At 36.6% G+C, this 10,430-nt stretch overlaps 1 long non-coding RNA gene across 1 annotated transcript; it reads right to left on the bottom strand.

Moving 5' to 3' along the window:
* Window positions 1–7,109: 7,109 nt before the first annotated feature.
* Window positions 7,110–8,856, bottom strand: LOC125709490 (uncharacterized). Its single transcript, XR_007382726.1, has 3 exons — window positions 8,660–8,856; window positions 7,694–7,786; window positions 7,110–7,525 (listed from the first exon to the last, which is right to left on the bottom strand). It is a non-coding gene; the product is annotated as an uncharacterized LOC125709490 (long non-coding RNA).
* Window positions 8,857–10,430: the final 1,574 nt, after the last annotated feature.

Here is a 10,430-nt window from a genome sequence, read left to right as displayed (position 1 = left end):
GTTAATTAATTCCCAGCATAATTTAACTTGAATAACTGCACTTGAAGCATTTAATGATGCACTATTGTCTTGTGAGAAAAGTTATCCATATGTATTTAAACTGCAGACACAAAGTGGCCCAGAGTGTGAGGTGTGAATATGCCGTTCCTACCAGCAGGGGGCAGTGTCGTACTACACCTACTTTTGTTCTGCACATAGTGACTCATCATGTTTTACTTAGTTAAAAATGTAAAAAAAATAATTATATAAAGCAAATAAATAAATATATATATATATATATATATATATATACATATGTATATTTAATGTATTTTATTTATTTGATGGCTAAAGAGTTGTGGAAATGTGTGGAAATCTATTTGTCTAATGTGTGGCTGAAGTTCTTCCCCCTCGACTATGCTGTCATGCTTTCCTAAACAAAAACAACTCTCTGCTATTCCCGCAAAGGAAAGAGAAGAGAAGGCTGTTGATTACATAAAGAATGATGTACCCGGTAAGTACATTCATTTATTGACCTTGCAGTATCTAGATTCTGCACGAGATGCTTTTCACATCTCAGCTGCTGAACGCAAAAAAGTTACTTCATACTGTACCTTTCCAATGAATACAAAAATGCTCTTAATTAAATACTGAAAAAATATAATTTAAGGTATTTATATTTAAAATGAGCCACTTATTGTAAAGAAATAATGATCCATTTGTTCTGTTAACAAGGGTTTTTGCTGGCAGCACTATATACATCATCAATTTTATCTGATCATTAATGAACTTTCTTATAATTAGTTCAGCCTGGAATTTAATTGTGGTATTAGATCCTTTTAAACAATGTCAATGTCAAATTGAGTGTTTCTTTTCTTTGTATGTATAGAAGGTAGCACTGTTGTCTCCAGGGTGCTGGAAGTTTGATAATTCAACGCCTCCTCACAAGATGGTCTGAGCAGTCCTGCCAGGGTGGAGTGTTTGAATTCCACCTCTGCTCTTTGAGTCTGGTTGCATGTTCACCAAATGCGTGCAGCTCTCCCCCTGCAGTCCAAAGCCGTGCATTTAGGCTAATCGGCATCTCCAAATTTCCCACAGTGTATGGGTGTCTGAGTGGGTGTGTGTGTGGGTGTGTGTGTGGGTGTACACCTTGTACACTATGATGCCTTGGATTTGGCTAGATAGGTAACACTCCAACATCTTTTTAAAAGTGAACTGATTTTCGTGACTTGTTCTTAATTTGTAGGATGTGAGGTGAGAAATAAGTACTGTATGGTTTGACTTGCAAGTGAAGATGAAGGATTTTATCATACTTTACATATAAAACAGTATGCCACTTTGGTTATGAAAAGACACATTTAATAGAAAAGCTCAGTATTTTAATTTGAATATCATACTTGAGTGTTTAATCTACGTAAGGAAAGTAAAAACACAAGGGCTTTGACTTCATCAATTCAGATGCCTTTTTATGCATCCATTATGAAGGTGTTTGATTCCTTTGGTTTAATACTTCATGAAAAAAGTCTTTATTACAATAAATGGAAAATTCCTGTTATACATTAAAAGATCGTTCCATGAAAATTTGATACAAGCTACCCTAATAATTCTGTATTCTAATATCTCTTAGCCTTTGACTTCCAGTATGATGTCTCCTTAATTGCAATGGAATCTTTTTTGAGAATATTTCTACAGGATTTGCAAAGTAGCATGATAGTTTGTGCGATCTATCAAGTGGACCATTGCTTTGTCACATGAACAGCTACTGTTGGTGTAGGTGGCACTGGAGGCCATGGTGATGATGAATGTTTTGTCAGAGTGCTTCTTATCTGCAACTTCAGCTCTTAAAAATACTCGGTAGACCTCTTGAAAGTGGTATTTTCTATGCACAAAGCTCTATGACGGAATTTATCAGCTACGAGAAACTGGATGATTGAACACTGGAGCCTCTGAGGTTGCAATGAGCTAGCAATTATTCAAAAGCATTTATTAGTTATAAGGTACTGATATGAAAGTAATGGTTTTAGAAATGCTCGACAATATATTTCTGTGAGTAGCAAACAGAGGATCACAAACGATCTTATCAAAAATCTAAAAACAATGTCACGTATTAACTTCTTATACATTAAAACAGTAACTCACATTATCAAAAATTGTAATGGATAGTCCTTTTCACAGCTAACAGATAGGATCACGTGATCCTACTCATAGTCGTTCATTTTTTTCATATTAAGTAACAGGATTTTATGTTTTAAAATAATAAATATATGTGGTTCACAGGTTAATGGAAAAGATTCACACAGGTATGACTAGAGAGGCCTATCCAACACAAAAAGCAAGACACATGGTATCAAACTCTCACGTTAATTGGATTCTTTAAGGTATAAATCCAATTCTTTCAGCCCATGGGACTTAACAGTGGAAAAGAGAACCCCTGATGTTCGTTTGCCTGACCTTTCCGATCAAACCTCAGGATCAGTATAAAGCTTACAACACTTCTCTGGTCATGACAAATACCTGTGAGATCTAATAGGATGCTGGAATAGTTGTTCTTGAAGAGGGGGACTAATACAATATAGTTCCTGTTTGACCTGTAGCTATTCAAAGGAAGAAAACATATTTATTCATCAAAGATTCCATCACCAGAAGACTTTTTTCTGCCTTCACCACCGCTGTAAACAAAGTTTAAAATACATGCGTAAAATACTATAATAATGCATATCTCAAAGTTTGATTCCTTATGATACTGCTTAGAATGCGTTCCAGATTTAATGATGAAATTAGACTTTGTGTACAATTTAGTTTGGCCTCGCCACCTTCCATAGCACAACTGGTTTTAGAAAATGGATGGATGGATGGATGATGTATGGATGGAATTTAGAAAGGCTCACATGAATATGAAAAAATGTTTCATGGTACAGTAATTACTGTGGAAAGATTTTTCTTAAAGGAATATATCTAAAAGAAAGACATACCTTTATTCTTTATAATAGTATTCAAATAACTCATCAAATCCAAAATGGATACTAAGGATGAAGGCAGCAGAGGTGGCAGCAGCTGTGGGTAAACTGCCTCTGCTTGCCATTTACAGATGACAGTTTATGATCCAAAGGCTGACTGAGGCCCAGTTATAATGCCTAAAAACATCCCTTTGTTTTAACACATTCTATTGCCACAGAAAAATGTCTGGAAATATTCTAGCCTGCAGACATTCTCAGAAAACACAAAGTAAATAATATTTACAATAGTGAGGCCGTATCCAAACACCTTGAATGTGTCCATGTTCATTTTTAACTGCTGCAGGGAACTTCCTTCCTCCAGCATATGTTTTGCCAAGAGGAATTTCAAAACACATTTTCTTACAGAAAAAGAGAGATCCGTTAGGATACTTTAATCATTATAATTATAATTATGTAAATAAAAATCTTAATTGTTATTAACATTTATATATAGAGACACATACACACACTCACACGCACACACTCACACACACAGTCCATGTATCCATATCTTCATGGGGACTCTCCAGTATTTTATATGGGCATTACCCTAATCTCAACAATCTTAACTATGACCACCTTAACCCAAATCTTAACTTAATCTCAGCCCTAATCTTACCCTAAGTAACGAAACAAAATACAGGACAATTTACTTTTTTTAAAATAAAAACGAGGTTGTCCTGGCTGGCACAGCTGTTCAGTGGTCAGCACTGTTGTGTCAAACCTCTGGGATCACAGTGGCTCCATGTGTGAGGAATTTAGCCTGTTCTCCCTGTGTTCTTATGGGGTTTCCTCTGGGTACTCGGGTTTCCCCCCACAGTCCAAAAACATCCTGCGGTTAATTACAGATTCCAAATTGCCCATAGATGTGTATGGTGTCTGAGTGAATGGTGTGTGAGTGTATGGTGTGTGAGTGTATGGTGTGTGAGTGTATGGTGTGTGAGTGAATGGTGTGTGAGTGAATGGCGTGTGAGTGAATGGCGTGTGAGTGTATGGTGTGTGAGTGAATGGATGTGAGTGAATGGTGTGTGAGTGTATGGTGTGTGAGTGAATGGTGTGTGAGTGAATGGCGTGTGAGTGAATGGCGTGTGAGTGAATGGCGTGTGAGTGAATGGTGTGTGAGTGTATGGCGTGTGAGCATATTTAGTCCCCACAATGTAATGCATACCTGGACCACACACAGACACACACACACACACACACTAAAGTATTGTGACACCTAGCCATTACACCTACAGTTACTAACCACCAAAATCCACAGACATCAATATGGAGTTGGTCCTCCCTTTGCAGCTGTAACAGCTGCCATTCTTCTGGGACGGCTGTCCACAAGATATCGGGGTGTGCCTGCGGGAATTCCCCTTCGTCAAAAGGAGCATTTGAGAGGTCAGGCGCTGATGTTGGACGTGTGGGCCTGGCTCACAGTCTCAGTTCTAGTTCATTCCTAAAGTGTTTGATGTGGTTCAGGTCTGATCTCTGTGCTTGATCAGTCAAGCAGAGGGGCAGAGTCATGCAGAAACAGGAATGGACCTTCGCCAAATGTCTTGTGCAAAATGTCTTGGTATGCTGAAGCATTAAGAATTACCTTCACTGAATCTGAGGGGCCTGGCCCAAGCCCTGAAAAATAACCCCATACCATTATCCCTCCTCCACCAAACTTCACAGTCGGCATAATGCAGTCGGGCGGGTACCGTTCTCCTGGCATCTGCCAAACTCAGACTCGTCCATCAAACTGCCAGACAGAGAAGCGTGATTCATCACTTCACAGAACATATTTCCACTGCTCCAGAGTCCAGTGTTGGCATGCTTCACATGATCTACTTCATTCACTACATCATTAAAGTGATGGGAATTTCATTTCCATCTAGGAATCCAGTGAATTCCGCAATATATATTCAATTTCCAAATCAAACTGCCAAACTCTGCTAATTTTAAAATACTGTTCTTTATGATTGTGACTTATTCCATGTGTATATTCTACATAAGATCATTCAATTTTGTATATTACAAAATCATAAAATGCTGTGTCTCGTTTTGAACCAATACATGATATGATTTGTCTCATATTTTCTGACCGCGCAATCACTGCCTCACTACAAATTTTATTTCTGTGGGGGTTGGGCTCCTATTTCTCTTCAGATGGAAAGCAGCAACCCAAGTCATTATTAATAATTTGATCAGCAAAGGCATCCAGACCTGTCACCCACTGAAAACATGTAGCACCTTGAAATGAAAAACACAGCAAAGGAGTTGAAATCCTAAATCAGGCAAGAATGAGACATTTCACATTTAAAACTCCAGTAACTGGTCTCCTCACTTCCCAAACATTTACGGAGTGTTGTTAAAGGAAGAGCTGATGCCACACAATGGTAAACACACCCCTGTCCCAATTTTTTTTTAAATGTGTTGCTTCCATCAAGTTCAAATTCAGCATATATTTGTCTCAGTTTCAGCATTTGATATGTCTTTTGTTCTATTTTCAGTTAAATATGGGTTTAACATCATTGTATTCTGTTTTTATTTACATTTTACACAACATCCTATAAGTCCCAAAATGAAGCAAAGGCCTGTACAGGATCCCTATACTGCGGAATGGTTTCCCAGCCTATGAGTGGCAACCTTTTATCACTAAATGAGTATAGAACCAAGGTTCTACTGTTTGAAGGCAAGTTCATGGACATGAAGGCTATAATCTCCGCACTCCACTCCAAGGGGCTGAATTTTTCCCTCAGCAGCTCAGCCTGTAACCTAGACATCACCAAGCCTCTCATTTAAATCGCATTTGAATGCAGTATCGAAGGTGTGCTTCCTACATCTACGTAACATCGCCGAACTGCGGTGATTTCTTACTGTTCACGACAGTGAGAAATTGATACATGCTTTTATATACACTGTAAAAAGTAATTTGTTAAGTTTACTTAATTAAATTGTGCAAACTCGTTGCCTTAATTCAATTAAGTAATATTAACTTAATCATATCAAGTGTTATTTGAGTCATATTTACTTATGTATTAAAAGTATTCCTTACTTGTATCCAGTCACATTTACTTAAAGCATTTAAGTTTTATTAACTTAACTGAATCTGTGCTTTGAGGAATGGTATCAGTAAAGTTAACCTATAGCATAACAATAATTATTATAATTTATCAATAAAATTATAGCTATTTTCCTATTTAATTTTATTTACAGTTTCAAATACATTGCAACTAGTAAAAATCACAGGTCTCCATTTAGATCGCTTCAAAACATTTATTTTTTCAAAATGTTGATTACAGCAGAAATGTCTGAAACAATTGAGAAAATCAAAATCAACACACATTACTATCATTTATTGGATGAATGCCACTGGGTGCTAAACGAAAAGTCCTGCATCAAAATTGACTGTTCAGTCATAGGTTTATTATGATTCACTGGCAAATGCACAGAATTCTTTTTTACTGAGCACTAACTGCTTCAAACAAAATACTAAATAACAATTTATTAACTTTTAAAGATGAAATTCTCTCAGCATTTCTAATCCCACTCCTGCACCTGGTTCTAAGAAACAATAACATTGTTTTCAATTTTTATTTTGATTGACCACACAAAAGTGCAAAGAGCAAAGCAAATGGCAACCTTCAAAATCAGGACAAATCAGTTCTGCCGTAGGGTGCAGTAGTAATTCAAGGTTGTCTTAATTAAAAGCACAAAACATGTCTAATGTGGAAAACTGAGAAGGGAGATAATAATAGTATAATAATAGTTATGCAAGTTTAAAATGATCATACTGAAGATTGTGACCAAAAAATATCCAACACTCCATACACCATGCAGAATGTCTTAGGAAAACTATGTAGCTCCACTGAACTATCATCCCAGAAATAAAGTCAACAGAACGGTTGAATGAAAAACCTCTGCTGTCTAAACATCTCTACATTCGTATAGCACAATCCTCATTTAAAGTGCTTTTAAGCAGACCATGCTGACTGATACACAATAACAATAATACAAGGATACGGTGATCCATTAATATATGTCAAACAATGAAAATAAATTATATAAATTATAACTTAAATATTTTAAGCCTATTACACAAAGATTAATGCTGAACACAACTGAATCTATTCAAAAAGTAGAATTATACAAATAATTTTTTTCTTGCTATGACATGTGTGATGACATGAATCATGTCATCCCAGTAGTGGCTATGTGAACTGCAGGTCAGATGATTTTGACCTAAATGTGTTGATTTAAGCAAATAACTGGTTCTTCAAAGTCTGAAGTTTTGGTTTCAATGACTTCGATCCCAGATCAAGCATGACTTGCTGGATGAAGTTGAATGTGTTCTTCATGTTCTTTGGGTAATCAAGATGGAGTGCATATGATAGTCCAAACAAGAGACAAACAGCAAGAGGCAGGTCCCTGACATCATCCATAACAATACCTCCCTCTATGATGATAGCAGTGGAGACTGGACGTACACGGATCAACGAAGAGCAGTGAGGAGAGTCTTCATCGTCGACTAACAGAATGCCAACAGGAATCTGCTCAATGTTGTTTTCTTCTGAGTCCTAAATAGATATGAATATAAAAAAATAAATAAAGTAAATATATCAAATAGACAGTAGAGCTGTACATTAGATTTTTCTATAGTATTGGTCACAAAAAAACAGTCAAAATTCATTAACCATATAAAAAAAGTTTAAATGTTAATCATAAAATTTTACAGCTATACTTACAAAGCAAACCTTAAAAAATTCTGAGGGGTTGTCCCCAAGAAGGACAGGGAGACCACGAAGAACCACAGTGCGTCGAATTGTAACTTCCGTTTCCTGAAAAAACAGAGGCGTTTATGAATCAGAGTGTGTAAAAAATGGCATTGCTGGTAATTTGTAACAGTGTAGTTTCTTGAAGGAACCATGTTTCATTTTAGTATTTTTATTTGCAAATTAAAATATGACATTAAATCTTATTTTGATGAACTGTTTTTTTTATTAACATTTATAAAATCATGAAGAATAGTACAATAATTTAAAGGAATAATTTAAATTATTCAATCATGCCATGTCCAATTATATGACTTTCTTCAGGCAAATACAAAGATTTTAAGGAAATAATTTTTTCGGGGGGTTATATATAAAATGGGCTACTAGTTTGATGCTTAAATAACACAGTGATCATGACAATAATTCATATGACCCACATGGACAAATCATAGTCTTTCTAAAGAAAAAATATAGGTGGGTGCAAGAAACACAGTAATATTTGTAAAGTTTTAAACTGCAAAATCAATGCTTTCAGTCTGTCACGAGAGTAATCATGCAGGTGGGTGTTGTGACCCCATGATGTTTGTGGTGTTAAGGTTAGGTCAATGGGTTAGTATGAGAAGTAATGTTGGAAGCATGCAAGATCATCAATTCTTGCACAAGTTTTAAATTTGCTTACATCACAATGTGCCCTTAATTGGTGATCGTCCTAATAACATTATACTGGAAACATTGATTTGGATTTAAAAATAAAATTCTGAATATTAGTTTTGTCCCCCCACCCTTTGCATCACTTAAGAAAATGGCTGATTAACATGGGTCAAATAAATATCCTTATTTTTTTTAACGCATCTTATACATCTGGGATGACATGAAGCTCAGTAAAGACATGCAGTAGCAGCAAGAAATTAAGTCTCATTCACACATGAATAATCATACCTGATTTGATGTTTGATTGGCGTTTCTTCTTGACTCAACTTGCTCTAGTAATTTTGATAAGGTCTGACCCAGGGTTCCAGTTTTAGACCGAAAAATCTTCATTAGACGGGGTGTGTGTCTGTCAAGTTCATCAAAGAATTCACTCTGGAGATTCTTGCAGGCAATGCGAGTAAATTCTGCAAAAACCTAAAAACAGAAAATCATTTAACCAATGAAACATATGCAAATAGCCAATCACAATAAGATTTCTTACCTCACGCTCAGTAAAAAGTGCTGGCCAGCGTTCCATCATTGTTCTGATTGGTGGCTCTGTTTCCACGATTTCTTTCCTTCTTAAGGGAAATGTTTGGTCCATCTTTTGGGCGACCATGGTCTTGTTTGGCAATCTTTTTCGCATTTCTTCAACAAGCAGTTCTCTATCTTTTTCAAGAGATATTTTATCCTTTCCCAAAGGAAAATCAGGAAGGTAATTTCTTTCATCTCTTCGTGGTTTTTTAATGTTTTGTTTTGGAGGCTGTCCTTCAGGAGAGTACTTGCCCCTTCTTCCTCCATTAACAGAGACATCAAGGCATCCAGCTTTACGGAGTTTTGACCGGTAATTGCCCATCTTAAATTTGAGACTATTTTTCCACCCTCCGCACCCTGTTAATGATCCTTGCTCTCGAAGACACGGATGCTTGTTTATAAGGGCTGTTGCAACTTCAGCAAAATCTTCATCAGTAGGGTATGCTTTATATGAGTACATGCACTCTGCCAACTTTTGCAGTATTTCATGTTTCATGTCTCTTGAAACAGCAAGATAAATTCCATCCCTCATATGAAGTAGGTCTCCTTGTCGCAGTCTGTAGTTAATGTCAACCGAAAAGTCAGGAATCTCAAAAGACTTGGGCCACTGATGTTTGCTGGACGAGTTTGAACTGGCAGATGACAAAATTTCTGTATCAGAAGTGCTGTGGGTGGACTCTGCTCTGCTAGGCGTCTCATTTGCTGAACAAGTTATCTGTTCATTAATTTCAAAATTCACCAAAGTAACATGAGGAATAACTTTCAGTGTTGCTTTGTTAGGAAGATCACTCATATCACTGAGATTGCAGAGTGCATTATTGAAGTCAGGATCTTCATACTGCAATGTGAAGTCACAAGTCAACTGAAGTTTCTCTTTTACCTCAATTGTAAAAGCTTCTACCGAGCTAGGCTTATCTGGCAAGGTTAATTTACGTATATCTCCATCATTAATGATAATTCGGAGAACTAGTCCTCGGTCCATGCTGAGCATCCCTCTATTAAAAAAAAGAAAAAAAGGCATGTTTGGTTAAGAAATGTGTTCTCACATATTTATTATTTAGCATAAAATATACCGTTTTAATGTGACAAAAGGTTTTCCTCTGGCTGGGTAAGCTGAGAGCGGGAAAACATCATTCAATTCAGACAGTTCAGTGACTGAATGGGGACTTAAATGACTGCCACAAAGCTCATAGGACCTTAAGTGTTCATTATACCATGAGGTCAATTGTCTGCAGACAAACACAACATGAGTGTTAATAACTACAAGTTTTGTAATCTGTCTGAATTCTGGGAGACCGGAGCACGAGCCAGCTGAAACAATCATATCTGGTACATACTTAATCCCATTCAAACATACTGAAGATGCTACCAAAACAGTGTTTTGCTGACCATTCATCTGAAAGAGGGACTGCTGCACATTGTCAGGGAATGAAGAAACAACAGCAGCTTTCAATTTTTGAATTTCCACTGGTGGTTTGAAAAAAGA

The sequence above is a fragment of the Brienomyrus brachyistius genome, chromosome 16 (assembly GCF_023856365.1).
Source record: "Brienomyrus brachyistius isolate T26 chromosome 16, BBRACH_0.4, whole genome shotgun sequence".
In the NCBI taxonomy this organism is placed as follows: domain Eukaryota; kingdom Metazoa; phylum Chordata; class Actinopteri; order Osteoglossiformes; family Mormyridae; genus Brienomyrus; species Brienomyrus brachyistius.
Note: the sequence above shows the minus strand (reverse complement) of the source record. Positions and strands in the feature narration are given on the sequence as shown.